The following is a 19,009-nucleotide window of genomic DNA, read 5'->3' as shown; positions in this document are numbered from 1 at the left end:
AAATTCAATAATGGTTGTGTAAATGGTAGTTAAGGAAAGTGACTTTCGATCAAAAGGATATAGTTCGATCCCCGAAGTTCATTAATATTTATAAGAAATAGGTCCATACCTAAACATGCAAAAACACAATGTAGCAGCTTCTTAAAACATAAAAAGAACACAACATCTCAAGAAATACCACAAAAACTGTCTATAGTATTACCCACATTTGGCTATGACGCAGAAACGTGAAACCCGAAAAAAGTCGATCATATAGATGCTTTCAAAACGTGGTGCTTGAGGAAGATCTTGCGATATACATATGTATTCTATCGAATGCATACAAAATCATCCGCACTCAAGCAATATTATTTTTATTTGAATAACACAAAGTAATTTAGTAACCTGAATACGAAACGTATATTCATATCTATATAGTGTTTATAATATTATATTAATGCAAAGTGCAGGCCTCATTTCTTAATGAGAGACCTTGGTTATAAAATGCGGCAGTACTTGAGCTTTAACATTATGCATATTTTAGAAAATATACCTAAAAATTTAAGATTTCAATGCGACTTTTGTTTTAAGTTCTTCGTCGAGAAAGATATATAGAACTATTAAAAAATCCGCAATGTTCTAACCTGACCTGCAACTCCGCTTGCTCTAAAACTAGATGTTTAGCTCATTTTCTTAGATATTATACCATAAATTTGAAATATTAATTTTTTAAATTGCAACAGAACAATGCGATCATTCTGTCTCTTAGAACATATAACGCTTATTTGAAATTAGTCGTGATGTTTTTATTAGCAAGCCTTAATACAGATCAGAATAATAAGAAATAATCTGTAAGGTCATTAATGTTTTCTTGGTAAGAGCAAAATAAATCTTTATTAGATAGTTACAAAGACTTTATTCGAAGCATCACGACTTAGCGCGTATTCTATGATTGTAGGGGAATACTAAATATTTTAGCTAGTAAATATGTATTAGCAAATGTTACAATACGGTGTTATACACAGACTAAGCGTGATTGGAATTAGATCTGAGTGGATAAGATTATAGTATCACACCCTCACATCTTCATACACACTTAAGCTACGACTGAAGTGGTTATGTGTGTGTGAAGGTACCATGAGACGTAGGTGTGCGTGGACGTCCAGTGTTAGATATTAGACTTGCCCATTAGTTTCTGATAGGGCCAGTAAGAAAAGGCCTGCAGCATCTTCATAATTAATCTGTCGACATTGTTAGCGGACATCCTTCACTGAACTTGCCGTTTCTTATTATAGGTCTCTATTTCAGGACCTTAAAGCCACACGGGCCGTCTGTTCCCAACTGATTAAAAATAATGTTTAGTTTTATACATCGATTTATGTTCAATGTCCAATCCAATATGTTTTAATAATATTTCATCATTTAAAATTTCACTGTAAAAACATTATCTATTCCATACAAACATTGTGATAAAATATCTTCAGTAGTTTTTTTTATACTTATTATTAAATACGATCTCAAAAGTCGCTGCAGTTTATTATAAAACGGAATGGAGTTTGAGCACGGCTCCGTAAAAAAGGAAGTCCTTCCTTTTGGCGTTTTCCACAGCGGATAAAACAGTCCACGAAGCAGTCGGTGTTTTGTGAGTACACAAAGACCCGGCCGCGCCAGCGACGGCTTTCTTTAGCGTTAGCAATTTGCCAACTTAAGTTTCAATTACAATTTAGCTACTCGGAAATTCATGGACGACGTTCCTCAACAGCATTGCAATATCAATTTGTTAAAAGCCTCTTCATAACTAATGCACTTCTTGTGCATTGATGTTCACATTTATAACAAAAATATTTTTTTTTTTAAATAATTATTGATTTTTTTTTAAAAAATATTTTTGTTATAAATCTTATACGATAGTTATATTAGCCAAAAGACTAGCGAAAGCATAGTAAACATACTTCAAGGAGTATTTTATAAAAATAAATCAGTTTGTATGCGGCGAGTGTATGGGCGCCGGCGGCTAGGAAGCTGCTTGGTGTGGACTAGCCACTGCGGCTGCCGATTTGGTTATTTATGCCGACGGCAGCTGCATAGAGAATAAAGTGGTTCCAGCGTTCTGCGGTATTCGGGACGCCGCACAGCTGTAAAATAAAAGGCTTAAGTTGGGCAGCTTCTACACTGTATAGCAGGCAGGGCTTCTGGCACTATCGAAAGCGACAGAATCCGCGACCGGCAGGTCGGCGCAGTCATGCACTATATTGAGCGACTCGCGGTCCGCCCTCCAAACAGTCGCAAGATCGGATACCCTCCATCCTTTAGCGTTAAGAGTATCGAGAACATATTGAAAGCGACAGAAAATGGGAAAGATGTAGGGCTTTATTGGGTGAAAGCCCACGCGGGGACGGAAAGGAACGAGAGGGCGCATCAACTGGCCAAGGACGCGGCCTTAAAGTGTAAAAGAAAACCAGATTATGAAAAATGCCCCATCTCATTCGTCAAGCAATAGCTAAGGCTGGGAACGCTTGACGAATGGAATAGGAGGCATATGGAAGGAACGATGGCATCGACCATGCGGAAATTCCTTCCGGACGCCGACGCAGTCTATCGCGCGCTTTTCACGGAGCACGAAGTAAAAAAGTATTAATAAAATATATAGCCAGCCAGATAGGAGTGGAAGGAGAAGTACTCAATAGCGAGGTTATTAAAAAATCAGAGATAATCTATTTCTTAAATCACTCTAAAGCCAATTAATATTCGTTTTATCATTATTCATTATAATAATTTTCCTAATCAAGAATGAACAATGACCTATTAATAGTTACATTTTATTTTAATTCATAATAAGTAATCTATAACATTTAAGATTTATTACTATAAATTTTGAAAAAGACTTTTTCAACTCATCACTCTGTGGTATACAAACGTTGGTTACGAAATTCACGTTTGTTTTTCAAACAACTTTCGCCCTAAGAAAATTATGCTACGACATTTATCTTTTTCCAATCTTATTGGTCAAAATGAATAGATAACGACCACCAGGTTGCAGCTACAGGCGCTGATTCGATCACGTCCGAACCACGCTTGATACCACAATAACTGAAGCAATACATGATAACAAACTGGCACAAATGGCGAGACAGAGTGCGCCACAACTTTCCAAGAGTCATGATCCTCAGTTGTGAAAGATATGACGTAAGGAGAAGGAATCATATTCACATAAAAAGGATCGATCGATGCTTTTAATTACACAGTACAGTTATTACACAGTACTATTAACATGTAAATGACATAAACTTAAAACAACAACTGTTTTCATATAAACTCAGCGTTAAATAAAACTCCTAACGATGACAAGCCAATCTCTTTCAAAATACATTAATGTACGTTAGTACTGCTATAAGTAACCGCAGTGTCTAAAAATACAGTTAACTCAAGGGATTTTATATTTCAATTTACAGTATTTTAAACATTGTCTGATGTTAAACCCCAAACATGAAGATCGTTACATTGCATTTAGCATTAACTGTAATATTTAAAGTGATGTGTGTCAATCGATGCATTAAGGGGAATGGTGCAAATGGGAAGCTTAATTCCGTAAACTAGGCGTTTGACTGCTTTTTTATTATTCACCAAGATTCTTATACACGTAATAAGCAGAAATATCACAACAAGACTCAAACAAACCCGAAAATCCACAATACAAATAATGTATAATACAAAAGAAATATAATTTAATCCTGTTATACATAGCATCGGTTGTTTACAAGAAGTCATCTGTGGTTACGTCGGCGGCGTCTGTCTTTGCCGCCAAATAGTGAAATTACGGAGTTAATAAGATACCATGATATGTGTCACGTCAACGAACGTTATGTAGCAAAAGCCAAGCAAAGTAGGTACATCTGATTCTTGTGGGAAGACAGCTACTTACCTTTAGACAAAGAGATGAGTTACTAATCTCTTTACTTTATGTTTAATTAATAACCCCTTCATAACCTTAATAATTTTGTATTTTTAATACATTTTGATTAGTCATAGATATAAATAGCTTTAAAGAGATAAATGTATAAATCATTTGTTGTCTTTTATTGTATGCTTCATCCTATCTAAAATTCAAAGGTTTTAGAAATAATAAGTAACGTAATGATAATGAAGAAAGTAAAAGGTATTTCATATTAAAATAAATTATTGTTTACCATCTGTCCCTATAGACTTTGTAGTGCCAAAAGTTATTGGCTTTTCGAGCTTCAATAGAAAAAATTAAATAAACTTACTTATTTCAGAAAGATTACTGTCTATAAAGTCATTGGATAGCTTTAAAGATTTTGATGACAATAACGCTATATTTTCATGCTATATTCGCCTCTTTAAAATTTTTGCCAATAACCTATGACCCTGATTACAACAAATCAAAATGAATAACGTCTTATTGAAAACATTATTACATTACTGCTAAAAATAAATATGAATTTCTTACGCATAAATATTTGTAGTTCGTACGGTAAAAAAGGGTTTAGTCAGAAATAAAAAGATATTTATTTGTATTCTCTATATTGAACTAAGCAGTCCATACAAAGGTATGGAAATCATTATTTATTAAAAAAATATATAAAGAGAGGAAAGCTTAATATAAAAGTCAAGTGTGAAGACGAAATTTAATAAAAATGTCAATTACAAATCGCTATCTCAAAAGAGAAATGGCATTCGTAAATACGACGAGAATAGAAATCGTTCTAAATTAAATAATTTTCTTTAATTTCATTTTTAATATCTATTCCGTTTTTAATTATGAAATATTATAAAAATAAATAATTATTGTCATGAACGTAAGACCGTAGAACATGAAAGGGGCTTTGAACTATCATAAAAAATTGTATGCTACTTATCTGCCTTTCATAAGTTTCAGTGATATAGAATTATAACGTTAAAATGCTTTATTATTATACTTTCGTTAAAATATGTTTATATGGTTTATGACGAAATCACATTAAAAGCATAGATAGCCTTGGTTGCAGAGTGCCCACAAACGTGTATCCATGGCGGTGGTTGGAACAATTTTCGGTCACAACGCAGAGATAAGCGGTTCTGTATATAATCGATCAATCATTGTAAATATCCACAACTGCCGAATACACGAGCGTGAATGCCCGCTTCGTTTCCAACGGAACATAATGTAAGTGTGATAAATGATGGAATGTCCATTTACTTTCCTAGGTATTTTGTAACGATGTCAATGTCCGTCGGGATCTTATATAGACAGATTGAGACGAAATAATGTCATAAAATGTATAAACATTATTTACTTTTACATAAGTGGATATTTCACAAAATGTCGAACAATATAATTGTTTTCCTTTGATATTGTTCTCTGTAATTTATTTGATAGATTTATGATATACAGAATATTTACTTAATAATCATACTTATTTTTGTTTCTCCCATCATATTTGTACTATGATAAGATCCTTTTCATTAAAAAATATGTTAAGCCGAACCTTTCCTTGTTACTTTGCTATTTTTTTTAAATATTAATTAATATATTTGAATTTCCGATTCCTCAATGAACGAACCACTTACGAACGAGATGGCTAACATATCTTTTTTCCTATGTAGTGAAATACTGATTTACTTATGAGTGTGAAAGCTTTAAGGAGGTGATTGTGTAGCTTATTTCTTAACAAGAAGCTATAAAACTTTTAAACCGATTTTCAATCATTCTGTATAAAGAAATCTCTGAAGTATGCTACATTATTTTAATTGGAATCACTACTTATTATAATTACTAGTTGTACCTACGCAGATAGTGAACACTGGTGAATTTAATATGTAGTAAACCAAATTTTGTAAACACTTTTTCTTGCTTCTTCGCCATTATTATTATTTCTTAAAGCATTGATTTTTGTATAGGATGTACCGTGCACTAAATGACGGCTAATGAGCTGTACATTCAGCCCTTTAAGCTTTTGTAACTATAAAATCTTAAAAGGCTGTAAAGCTTTTCAACTTAATAATTCAACGAAATGCTACAACGTATAAGTAAGTATTTGTTAAAGCAAAATTAGCTTTACACACAAGCAATTTTATCGATAAATATGTTTACAATTATCGGAAAATACAAGCATTAGATAGAATAATAATATTCTCCAGTCAATTTATTTATACAAGTAAAAAAAAGTAATATCTGATAAAAAATATGACGTAATCAGTTCCTAGCTTTAGGTTAAAAAGCAATAAACACAGTCTTTTGTATTTAATATTCATAATTTCTTTTCAAGGAAAAACCAGAGAACTTAACGTAAAACAGGTTCTGTCGTAAGCATGATATCGTTTTAACAATGCATAACAAAGTAATTTTATAAAATAGCTATCTATTTCTTTATTCGCATGAATGATTAACAGCTGTTAGTAATTATTACAAATGGTTTAATTACAAGTCTTGTTATAAAATTTTATATTACGATACATTTATCCTTATAGTTAACTTATAAACATTGCCTAAAAAATAAGTATTAAACACCTTCTTACTGAATGAACGCTAGTAGAAAATCTTCACCATTGTTATAAAGTCCTGAATAATTTCAAAACTAAATTCTTAAAATTATTATAAGTAATTAATAGTATCTTATATTGTGATAACGTATAACGAAAATTCTACGTGTTATAATAGATTACGAAAAAAGTAAAATAAATAACTATAAATAAGTATTTCTTTAAAATATATAAATGAATTTTTAACCACGTTAATAATGATTAGCTGAAGAATACAAACCAAGCTTACGAAATTCAGAGGATATGCTTTTAGCGAACAAACGATCCGCAATCGGAGTAGAAACCGATCGTTAGCCACTATTTATTTTCGCTCCAGAGCCGAAAGTTAAGCGCAGTTTACGAACCGATTTTAGTAGAAACACTCGGGGAAAAAGATTCTTCAATTATCGTTCTAGTTTATATCAAAAACACTTTTTAAACTTGTTAACGTTATTGAAAATTGTTCTTAACTTGTTGTTACGTAACAAATAAACAAAATGTTGTTAATACATAATAATAATAATTGAGAAATAAAATGAATACTTCCATATAAAAATAAAGGAATTTGAATAAATTTCAAACTTACGTAAAATTACATGGTAAATTTTTTATTCAATGGTATTGTGTAAATTTTAATTTTTCAAACATTTTAATTGAGGAACTTAAAATAAAAACCACATCTCACATTGCAATCATAAAACAAACTTTGTTCTCAAAGACAGTAATTTCGCAACTGAATGGCACCTCCTTGGAGCTTATAAAATAAATTTTCTGCGTTCACCAAAATCCTTTGTAGACATTTATTTTACCGTTTCCATTTTCAATCTGATAAAAGAAGATTAAATGGCGAAATCCTTAAATTTCTTACCATCCAAGCCGTGTTATCATCCAGCTATTTTGAATCCGATTATAAGATTTAAAGCCGCCGAAATTCCTTATTCAATATAGACATTGTCACTCCGGTAGTTAAAAGTTCAATCAGTATTTTATTAAATTTATTATAAGTAAGACTTTATTTGTCGTGAAAATAATACAAGTAGATCTTTTTAAGAGACCATGTAGACAAGTGACCGGAATATGTATTTCTGCGGTGAAACAATACACTTATTAGACGAGGAATTTAAATTTTAAAATCCTGAGCAGCGTTATTTTAAAATATAAAGATGCATTTATTCATCATATAAACACCTTGTTCGATTAATTTAAAAAAACAGAGTTCAGTTTTTCTCGTTTATTGCATATTCTTTTTATTATTTTTCGTCTCCATAGATTTTGTAATAGCAAAAGATATTGGCCTGTCACATCTTCGTAATCGTTTCCGCATGACTAAGGATAGTAGCAATAATATCAGTCTCCGCTACCATTTTTCTCTAGGTTTTTCTGTTTTCGGAATGTCTAATAAAGCAGTGCACGATGGTGTTGCACGCTTTTGAAACTGTGTCAGTCCTGCGCGTCGGTATCTTTAACACCCCGATATAAATTATATATTGGTTTATAAGATTTTTACATGAAGAAATTACTTTTTATATCCGCTCAAAATTGTTCATCAATTTTTTACTCCATTTGCGGTTCTGCTATTTTCGGGAAAATAAGGAAATAACAACATAACCTGTTGTATTTCCTATTTATAGTCGTAGAGTTATTTTAATTCTCTACATAAAATTTGTCTCAAAAGTTTTGTCAATGGCCCCAGTTTTGTACTAAATATTGTCTCGTAAAAAATTCCGATTTTGTTGTCGTCTGCTTTTATTTTACTCCCATCAATATGCAGTTCCCGTAAAGACCATTATCTTTCAAATGATGTACCTCTTACGTACCGACATCTGAATTTTTAGTACATGAACAAAATCAAGCATTTTTATCATTGTAAGTAATGGCATAGGAATAAAAATGATAATTTTACTATTTATACACTTTATATTATAACTAAATGAAGAAAAGAAACAAAAACATATTTGTGGCAATAATTTATGATCTAACTCCTCGTCAGAATGAACAAAAATTTGACAACCATTTTTCGTTTTGATTATATTTGGCTTTGCATAAGTTGATTCACATCTTCTTTACTTTTTATTATTGATAATTCACACCTGTAATATGGTTATGTACCTGCTAGTAATAAAGGATATACAAATCGATATTATATAAAAATTAACTTATCAATGTAAAACATAGTTGTATTATTAACGGTAAGTTTGCGGAAAGGACTATGTCTAGCAGTGAACATCCTTCGACTGAAATGTTGACGGTAGTAATGATTAACAATCAAATTAATCCTTTCGACTGTCTATCCGTCTTCTTTTGTTATTTCCATTGTATCATAAAAGATGGCTTGATATTGATATAGTAATATTAAATAACATACAAAAAAACAAAAACAACTCCCCGTTGTGAAAAGACGCAAACAAAAAGAGTAAGACGTGATAGAGACGATAGAGGACATAGAAATGCAGAAAAATTATTCTTTTTTAAAGATACTAGAAAAGAAAATTTTATAAAGAAAATTTATTTAACCCATGTTGAAACACGCGTCGAGACTTATTTAACTGCAAAAATAATTTATAAAAAGGTAATTAATAGTGTCTATAACAAGCCATGTATTCGTTATTAAAAATGCAACAACAATTTAAATTACAGCGATTCCGGTATTTTATCTTTTTGTATCCATGTAATTATTTTTAATCACATGAACTGTTGTATATTTTAGTCTCTTAATGTAGAATTTATTTTAATAATATGTAGTGTAATCTGTGCGAAAAAAAAATACTTTTAATATTACAGATAGTGCGACCATCTTAAGCAAACGTCTTATAATATCGCAAACTCTAGCGTAAAACCAGAAACGTGGTAGCTTCAAAATTTCTGCACCGTGGGAGCACAGTGAAGTAGAACGTAAAATTACTAATGTATGAACATTTACAACGCGCTATTGAAAGCTCCTCATATTCAGACGACTTTCCAATATCCACACAGCTTCATCTTACGTAATGAACACCAATAGTTTGATATCGTTCGATATTGTAGAACTATGCCGTGCATCTATATTATAGAAGAAATATCAAATACTCGCGAATTGGTTAAAAAAGCGTTCATATTTAATATCATATTATATAAATGACGAAACACCATCGCGCTAAAGTATGTCAAAATGTCATGAGAATTAACATAATCTGTCTAAAAGATTACATCTTTTTAATGCATTAATAAATAGATAGACCAAAACTTTTTGACACATTTTTATCTTTTTCATCTTAGTAAAATTAATAATTCACCTATTGAAAAGAGGTTTTTCATATACAATCGCTTCTAGTTTGCATTATCATCTATTCGGCATAGGACGTTACTGAAAATAAGCATCTGCTATAGATTTCCAATAAGATTTATCAAAGTCATCTGTGCACGTTGTTGGTGCACGTCTTATGCAGCGCTTGCTAGTCCGTGACCTCCAACCCAGTGGAAAAATATTATTCAGTGTTTCAATTATTTATTTACTTTAGGATTTTCAACGTGGAATACACGACATACAATATATACAAAAATTTTTGTTGCTTACTATGCGACGTGTTCTTTAATTACACGAACATAATTTTTCAAATTTTTAATTTCTCTAAATCGTTTTATTTAGTATTATGTGTACACAGTAAGTTTCAGGAATTGTTTTCTATAATTACTGCCAAGTAATGTCATACATTTTAATATAAATATAAACTGTTAGAAAAATTTTCACCTTATGAACCCACAAAGAAATAGATAGATAAAAACTTCATGACACTTAAATAAAAAGACACTTAAGTAAAATCTTAGTCAAGCGTACCCTTTTATATCCAACTGTAACCATTGATACAAGTGTATCATCACCATCCTTATCATTTCAGCTGCAGGATGTCCACTGCTGGGCATAGGGTCCCTCATAGACTTGCGTTAGCACCAGTTGGAAGACGCCTGTATCCAGTGTGGATGGAAATCCTACGCTGTGCTTGCCAGTCCGTGGTCTTTAATCCGCAACGATAAAACTCCAGCTGATATCTATTCTACGCGCTATGTATCTTGCACAATGCCACTTCGATCACACGATCTTCTCTTTTCTAAATCATTGTTCTTAAGAAATCCCGAGCATAAACCTCTGCATGGCTCGTTGGACAACTTCGAGCTTGCCAAAGAGACCCGAAATGAGAAATCACATAAATTATTTTACCATTTGATATCTTTTCAAAATAGAAACACCCAAAAATGTAATACGATATTTTGGACATCGTGTACATTTTTATAAATAAATGCTATTAATACATAGCTATTATTCTGTCCTTTAAAACAAAATAATATTACTTTTCGAAACGGGCCAACCGTTATTTGTGCGGAATGACAAGTTTTATTTTAATGAACCAACCGTGTTCCACTTCTTGCATGAAAAATCTAATGACCTTCATAATTGTACTTGCAAAAACATCTCTCTTGTTTGAGATTCTTCAATTTTAGATAAGATTATAAAATTTAAAAATAAACACATTAAATTTGAGTTGTCCTTCAATCTTACAATATATTTGTTCCTAATATGTCGACGGACTTCACCGGGTTGCTTGGTGGTCTCCACTTTAAAACCCTGAGGCTAAAACGGCCCTTCGTTCTTTGCGCTATACCCTACCTACTGTCATTTCTACTTACCCATCAGCTGGGCAATATTACAATCATTACAATATTATACGCATCTAGTACATTCCAAATATAAAATGTTATTACAATTAATTACATTTATTAATCTATTAATTATTTTTATATAAACTTATGACGAGAATTCAATCATCAAATGTAAAACTCACATTACAAGTCATTAATTGTAGTTACTTTAATGCATTTCTCTTCAACATCAAGTCACTATAGACAATTTGCGCGAAAGTTTACCACCATAAAGAAAAGTTCAACGGCGTCGTAAATTGCACACACTGCCAGAGCCAATTCAAACTAATCGCTTAAAATCTTTGTGTCTATGTGTTGCAGTATAGAATATTTTCGTATTATCTTTAAAATTAAGTCTTCGACCCGCGAGCCCTGAGTCCGACGAAGTTGTGAAAGCCCGCAAGGCTAACAACATCATCATCATCAGAAACCAGCAGCAGCAGTCTTTAAAATTTTCACGTTTTTCTCTTTATTCAAGGCAATTATTACAGCATAGTTAAGATTTGAAAAAATTCAAATCAACTACGAATTTTTAGAGATTTTTTTTTAAAAAGTGTTAAACGTTGCAGAAAATAAATGGAAAGTCTTAAGTATAGCTCTATTTTAAAACAAATCATGATATTAATAATCAAAATAACTTTTTTTATAACATATGCTATAATAAATTGTTCCAAAAGAGTTTTAGGTAAGCGTTTTACATATCTAAATTGAAATGTTCTGTTCTGACACAATCCGCTTTATTTAAGATCCTAACCTTTTTTATTCAAGAGACAATACGCGTAAATTTATACGATTGTCTTTTGCTTAAAAGTATTTGAATGGATGGTGAATTACGAAATAAAAATCTCTTTTTTTTAGTAATTGGGTTTTATCAGGTGTAATAGCTAATTATATTTCGGACAATTATTACAAATGTATACATTTCTCTTAACTTAAAAAAATTTAAACTTGTTTGGGCCAACTAGGGTACGGTTTTAGATTATATATCTAGTGTAATAAATATAAGAATAAGTTTAGTAAAAAAATAAAAAAAAAAATATTCTACAATGTAAAAAAATTCCAAAGATAATAAAACTTGACAGATAATTGCTCTGCTATTGTACTTAGTATATTGGGATAGTGACTACGGGAATACCACAATGAAAGTCGTCCGAGTTTAATGTTCATTACATCAGAGCACGTGAAGTTGTAACATTCGTATCTTTGAAGGGGTTCAATCTGTTTCTACATTCCACCGTATTAGTCTCTTCGGGTGTTCTTCTCGTGAAGTATGCAAGTGGTCTCTATAAATGATTCTATGTAGATAATATTAATAAGAGGATAAATAAAATGACAATTAAATTTGTGTTAACAAAGTTTTGATAGTTAATTATTATATCCTCGAATGTCGAATATTAAGAAAAATAGGTAGATTACCATGTTACTAATCAGATGTCTTCTATAACAAATATGTTCACCTGAAGGATATTGAAATGTCTCACGTAGTATCTGTTGCTTTCCAGTTTTTAAAGAAATTTTACGAGGCTCTGCAATTGCGTTCGCCACCTGTGAATTTATCTCGTTTCCTTGGCCAGCGACAGAAATGTGTACGCAAAAGTACCTAAACAGACGATTTACAAAACGAGACACAGCAAAGATCAAAGCCAATTTTTTATTGTTAAAATTAATTGTAAAAGTTTATTTGACGTTAAATAGATCTATTTCATCCCAGAGAGCAATCGATTTAGAAATGAGAATATCAGCAAAAGAACCAAGATCATCAACGTAGCTCGAAGAATTGCCGATGGGCGTGGGCGTTGGGGCCGGAAGGTTCTCGAACGGTGACCACGAGCTGGTAGACAAGGTTTGAGTAGACAGCTCACAAAGCAGGCAGGAACTGGTCATCGTGAGGATCTTTAGGGGGCGCCTAGCAGTGGGCATCCTTCGGCTGAAAAGATGAAGAAGATCTATTTGTGTGAGAAAATTACTGAATCTTTTAATACTAGGTCGTGTAAGAGACCTAAAAACTAAATGTGAATGAAATAATGACGAATGTTTAGATTATATATAACATCTAATATCAATTTGTCGTTTATGTACATTTTATTAAAAATGAACTAATAATAATGTTTTCCCATGCTTTATCCTCCCTAATACAATTTTAACACGTATTTTTAACTTGCTAACCTTGTAAAATAATTGCCATGTAAACACATCTTTACATTTCTTAACAAACGTTGACGCACATCATCTTATAATTAATCATTTGTCTATTATCATATAGAAGTGCGGTTGAAAGAACGCTTTATTAATACTGTTCAGCGAACATAACAGAGTTAATAAATGAATAACGATTTGTTTTTAACTCCGTCAATTACAGCGCTTCTTAACAAAACATTTATGTTAAACTTTTTATCTCAATTCCACTTCGCAAAATATTTCCAAACACACAAAATGTCTTAGTAATTCCCATTATCCAGACTAGACAAAAAAATCGCCAAGTTCTTTGAACCGTGTAAAAAAGTAATTTAACTTTGCGGATTTAAAACACTTAAGCGTTTATCGGCATTAGTTTTGCGGTAAATAATGTATCTCTTCTTATTATTACAGCAAACTTGACTTTTTGTTTAGTACAAACTTACTTAATTGTAGAGATAATTATAGAGGATTTAGCTATCAGCGCATAAAATACACTAATCTATAATAAAAGTTATTGATATTATCAATGAAATTAACATTTCAATATCAGTGATATTGAAATGTTAATTTATAAATTAATAATACCAATAATATTTCTTTTATTATAAACGATATGGCATAAAATTTATAATACTAAAACAATCCGATCACCGTTTATTCAAGGTTGTAACATTTTTAATCGTTCAGAAATCTCCGCGATATCTATTTTTATCGATGATTTCATAGTACATGCTTTTTACAAATATGAATTCTGCAGATATCTTAAGTATAAAAAAGTACTTTTATTGCCACTATTGTACGGTGTTGTATGTTTTAAGTTTTTTTTACTCTCGGACGATCCCTGAGGTCGTTAGCAAGAATTATTGTTAAAATTGAATGAAAAAAAGTATTTCATATATTTTCTGCTATAAATAGTTATTTGCAAAAGGGCGATAAACTTTCTTACATGACTTATTTTTCTGTTTAAATTAAATGCTTTAAACAATTTGTAACTAATTTCCATCAATATACGTCTCTTTGTTTCACAAAGTTCTTTACAGTGGGAGTTACGCTGGCGAGCTATTCTCTATTTTCTGGTTAAGAAACTTTAAGTAAATTGGTTGGTTCGAAACAAGTTAAGTCGCTCCGTAAAACGTGAGACTCGTATAACATTTAAATAAAACAAGACGTACAAAGAATTTAATTTTTTTTTAGTTAAATAAGTGTAAATAAGTTTTGACATCATTTGCAACAAATGGTCGATTTTAGAGATTTTTGATTGATTTATGAATAAATGTATAATAGTATATTGTAAAACCTAAGCATATTTATATTCTTTGTAAGAGCATTTGTGTATAATATCACAGTAATAGACAAAACTAATGTTTATGATGTTTTTACAGTTACGTATGAAACAGATTATCTGTAAAGAAATTCAAATTATTCGATTTTATTTAGTATCACCGTAGCCCAAATACTTGTCGAATCATCCACGTTTTGGCGAACCCGTCCTGTAATTGAGTTCTCTTTATCTGCCAAGTAGGCTGAACACGTAGTTAAACTGCGAGCTTAAGGGCATAAAGATACGGGATACACCGTCTCGTGAAACTTAAACGGATACTTATTACAAATTAAATTTAACAATTATAGTGCTCCATACAGTCAACGGTCAAAAAGATATCCGCCCAGTGAATACTATTGACATCTCTGCAATCTTTTTTTTCTTAGTAGTCATTCTTAACTTTTATTTACTTTTTATAGAAAACTTATGCCTGATTTATTTTCTTAACATTCGGCTTTTTAATTTTAGCCTCATTTACATTTCTTTTTTTTTAATTTTCTCTTAAATCTTAATTTTAAAAACCCAATCTCTAATTTACTTACATCCTCGGTATACATGCACTCTATTTAAGAAAAGAGTGCACTGTGTACAAATTACATTATTTTATTACATTTTAATTAAAAAGTAATGAGATGTAATTACTTTTTTTGCCCCTTTATTGGTCGGTTCTTACCGGCGCGTAGGACCTCTGCTATCTAAGGGATTGATTGCTGATTCCTCTAACTTCTCATTGTCTTCTTTTCATCTTCATCGTTATTTCAGTCAAACATCTACAGCTCCACATAGATCTTCTCCATAGATATCCAATAGTGACGGTAGGAAGCGGGCAGCATCCAACATCTTCTGATGTCTTTAGCAAGGCCCTCTGTCTTATGTCTGTCTGCTAGTCTTACGCCGCGCTTGTCGATTCGTGGTCTCCACTACAGAACCTTACGGCCCCAGCGACCATCGTGCGCGCTGTACAGACTGACCACTGCCATTCAAAATAGGCAATGTGCTGGTCTGTGACGATTACTTCGTTTAAGGGTCCCTTCATTTCTGATTAGATCTCGTAAAGAAGGCCCGAGCATTACCATCTCCAATTTACATTTGTACTACTACTGAATTACTTAACGCTGATAATCCTTTTACACAAATTGTAAGTGAATTAAGATGTTGCGGCAAAAATAATATTAAATCAGTGAACTTCGTCGGCGGTAAGAACAGAAGCAATTTACATTTTCTACCAAGTTTAATGTCGTTTTGACACAGTTCAAAAGACTGATACTGTCTGTTAACAAGATAGACAAAGTGGATAAAATGAATGAACCATTTAAAATGCGGGTTCAATTTATCGTTCTTTTTTAAAATGTTCTGTCCATACGCTAACATTACTTGCAGATAGATTTATTATTATTTAAATTCTTTTAGTCTAGACGTTGGTTATTACCTCTTATATGCAGCTTTGTTTAATAGAAGGTCTTTAAATATTTTTTTTTTCAAATTTGGCTAATCAATAGGAGATCAAACCAGGATGAATGGATCGGTAGACTAACTACACTAACCGACATAATCTAACGGATTCGCAAGTTGGAGCGGAAGCGGCTAAATGGCAGGTTCTGAAGCGGATATCACGAAACTTCAAGCGCATCGTAGGACGTTCACCGACAGGGTACAAAGACACCTTTGTTAAGGTCGTCGGAAAGCGCTGAACACCGGATACATTACATCGGTCTTATCTACATCTACTCCAAGAGGTAGCCCATGTCTAGTTGAAAACGTCTTATGGTTTATCCTTGTACTTTATAACAACCTACTGACTTTATTAAGTTTTCTTCGATACTCAAATGCACCAAAGAAATAACTGCTTAATTTATTTACAAAATAAATAACAAACAAATTCATAAACCAGTATTTACAACATCGGGGCAGACAGGTATGTAAAGGACTAAATAAAAACACCCTTTGTTTAAGCAAAAGAAATTTTTAAAGCCATGTACAAAACTAGTGTTTTGTAAAAAGGGTTTCTGGCTTACTGAACATCAATTCCGCGACATAAAAAGAATATTTATTTGCATGAACGTGGCGATAATATGATTAATATTCATTAAACACCACAAAAAGAAATTTGAAACTCATTGTCCTTCATAAATAAACCCCATTAACAGCATCTATAAAAAAATTGTATTCTTCTAGACAAAACGAAGCGAGTTGTATCATCTTAGCTTCTTGTGCCAACGCTTATTCAATAATTTTGACGATATTTTACAAGAGAAATATCTTAGTATTGTTTGCGAGTAAACATTGTTTACCAGTATTGTCCTTTTAATTGAATAGGCGTATACATATAAATTCTGTTATGTTTAACATTTAAAACATACTTGGATATGTAGTATTGTTTAGGACAATAATTTTAACCAAGGGTTGAATAAGTTAAGTACTTCAAAGTCCACCACTGCTATATGAGCAGATACATATTTTTACAATAAAGAAGATTGCACTCCAATAGGATTGGTAAAATATTTTTCTAAATTATTTCAAGACTGATAAGACAGATTCAAATAAAACTAAATTCTACAATTAATTCTAAACTTCAATACAAATAAAATTAATGTATTGTGTTATTTATTATGTAATAGATTTTATAAACATATTTTCAATACTTTGTATATAATAAAGTGGAATAATATGCAAACCTATTACAATAAGACAAGAACAATATAAGAATGTTTAAAACTATTAAAATTATGTTAGTAACTAAACGTTTTACTTTTTTATTGCTATACTATTTTTTTTTTTTTGGTTTATTTATTGAGTAAATGGTTCACAATCTAATATTACTTTCAGTGTTGGGTTTTGAACATGAAATTATGTAATCTTTTCTTGCGTAAATTGCGTAAATAACTAAAAGATTCGTCTACAGATAATCCATTAGAGAATGTAGCGACGATTGTACACCAGTTCTCCTCAATCGTAACAAAATTTAGTAGCGAACGACCTAGCTCTCATTTACAGAATTACACGTGCGGGTGTCGTGGGTGAATATTAGTTTAGGAGTAACGAACCATTCGCTATTTCAATATACCATTGTCTTTATTTAATTATTATCTTCCATGGATTGACTTAGATATTTGCACTGATTTCATACGACTTCGTTTAGCAAATTTCGACAAATTATTTCGACGTTTATTTGCATGACAGAAAATAATATTTAGAATAGAAATACAGATGAATATTTTTAGTTACCAATTGTTATAGTAAACATTTAAATAGTTTAACAACATTAAGTAAGCTTAAAATTAAAAAATTACTAACATCAAGAACCACGACGATCTAAATAAATTAAAAAATAATGTTTAATTCATACTATTCTAAACATTTAATGTATGTTTCGCACACACATGCTTACATTTTCAGACATTACTTGCAAATATACATGACAAGTACGTTCGTCTTAGCAAACCCCTCGGAGAACGCATACAAGAGTGACACGGTTAAAGCGGTGCACAAGGCGAAGACACAAGTTGTACCAGCTCGATACTCTGTCCAAACAAACACGTACACAGTTGAGCAGCGTGGCCGTATTCGCCGCAGTCGCTCAACATTTGTACGATGTTTAATCAACGCGGGGAATGAGCGTCTTTGGGAATTCAAGACAACGACGTTTGTAAACTTATCTCGTGTTCTCGTTAGCGGGAACGTCGAGCCTCCTGAATACGTAATTTATAACACCGCCTGTCCTACCACTCAATGTCATTGTCAATCTTTATTAAGCCCAATCGATGAAAATGTCGTGTGAAGTAAAGAAAATCAAGTAACAGGCGATATGCGTCTTTTGAAATCGGCTGAACTGTCACGCGGTTTTCTCGTACTTGATGTATTAGGAGAAAACCGCATAGTAACAAATTAAAAAATTGCAATGGATTTAAAGTGATCACTAGAAATAGAGACAATTTTTGTCGTTTTCTAGACTCAAAAAAAATAGTAACGGCTTTATAAGCAACTATGTTCACATTTACGACACACTACCATATAAGCTCCTGAATTATCATGCAATAGCTTCGAAAAGATATTCAAACATATTGTAGTAAAATTTTTAACTGTGTTATGTATTTTTAATGATCCTACAGTTTGGGAATTAATTGCTCTAAATATTGTATTAGAGATGTTTATACAATGATCACAAAAAATGAGACAGAGTTGTCTGTGAGCCCTCAGGATTATTCAGGCCGCGTTTGGAACCCGCATAGACACATAATTTAAGTTGAAGGATATCATTATTTAAAAAATTTAAATTCAAATTTTCTTTATTCGAGTAGTCATTTATATGCACCTTTGAATCATCGAATATTTTAATAT

This window comes from Battus philenor, unplaced genomic scaffold (assembly GCF_028537555.1).
Source record: "Battus philenor isolate CCGP_79_NKW_IND1 unplaced genomic scaffold, ilBatPhil1.0.hap1 SCAF_9, whole genome shotgun sequence".
NCBI classification, from domain to species: domain Eukaryota; kingdom Metazoa; phylum Arthropoda; class Insecta; order Lepidoptera; family Papilionidae; genus Battus; species Battus philenor.
The sequence above is the reverse complement of the archived record's forward strand: the minus strand, read 5'-3'. Positions refer to the sequence as shown.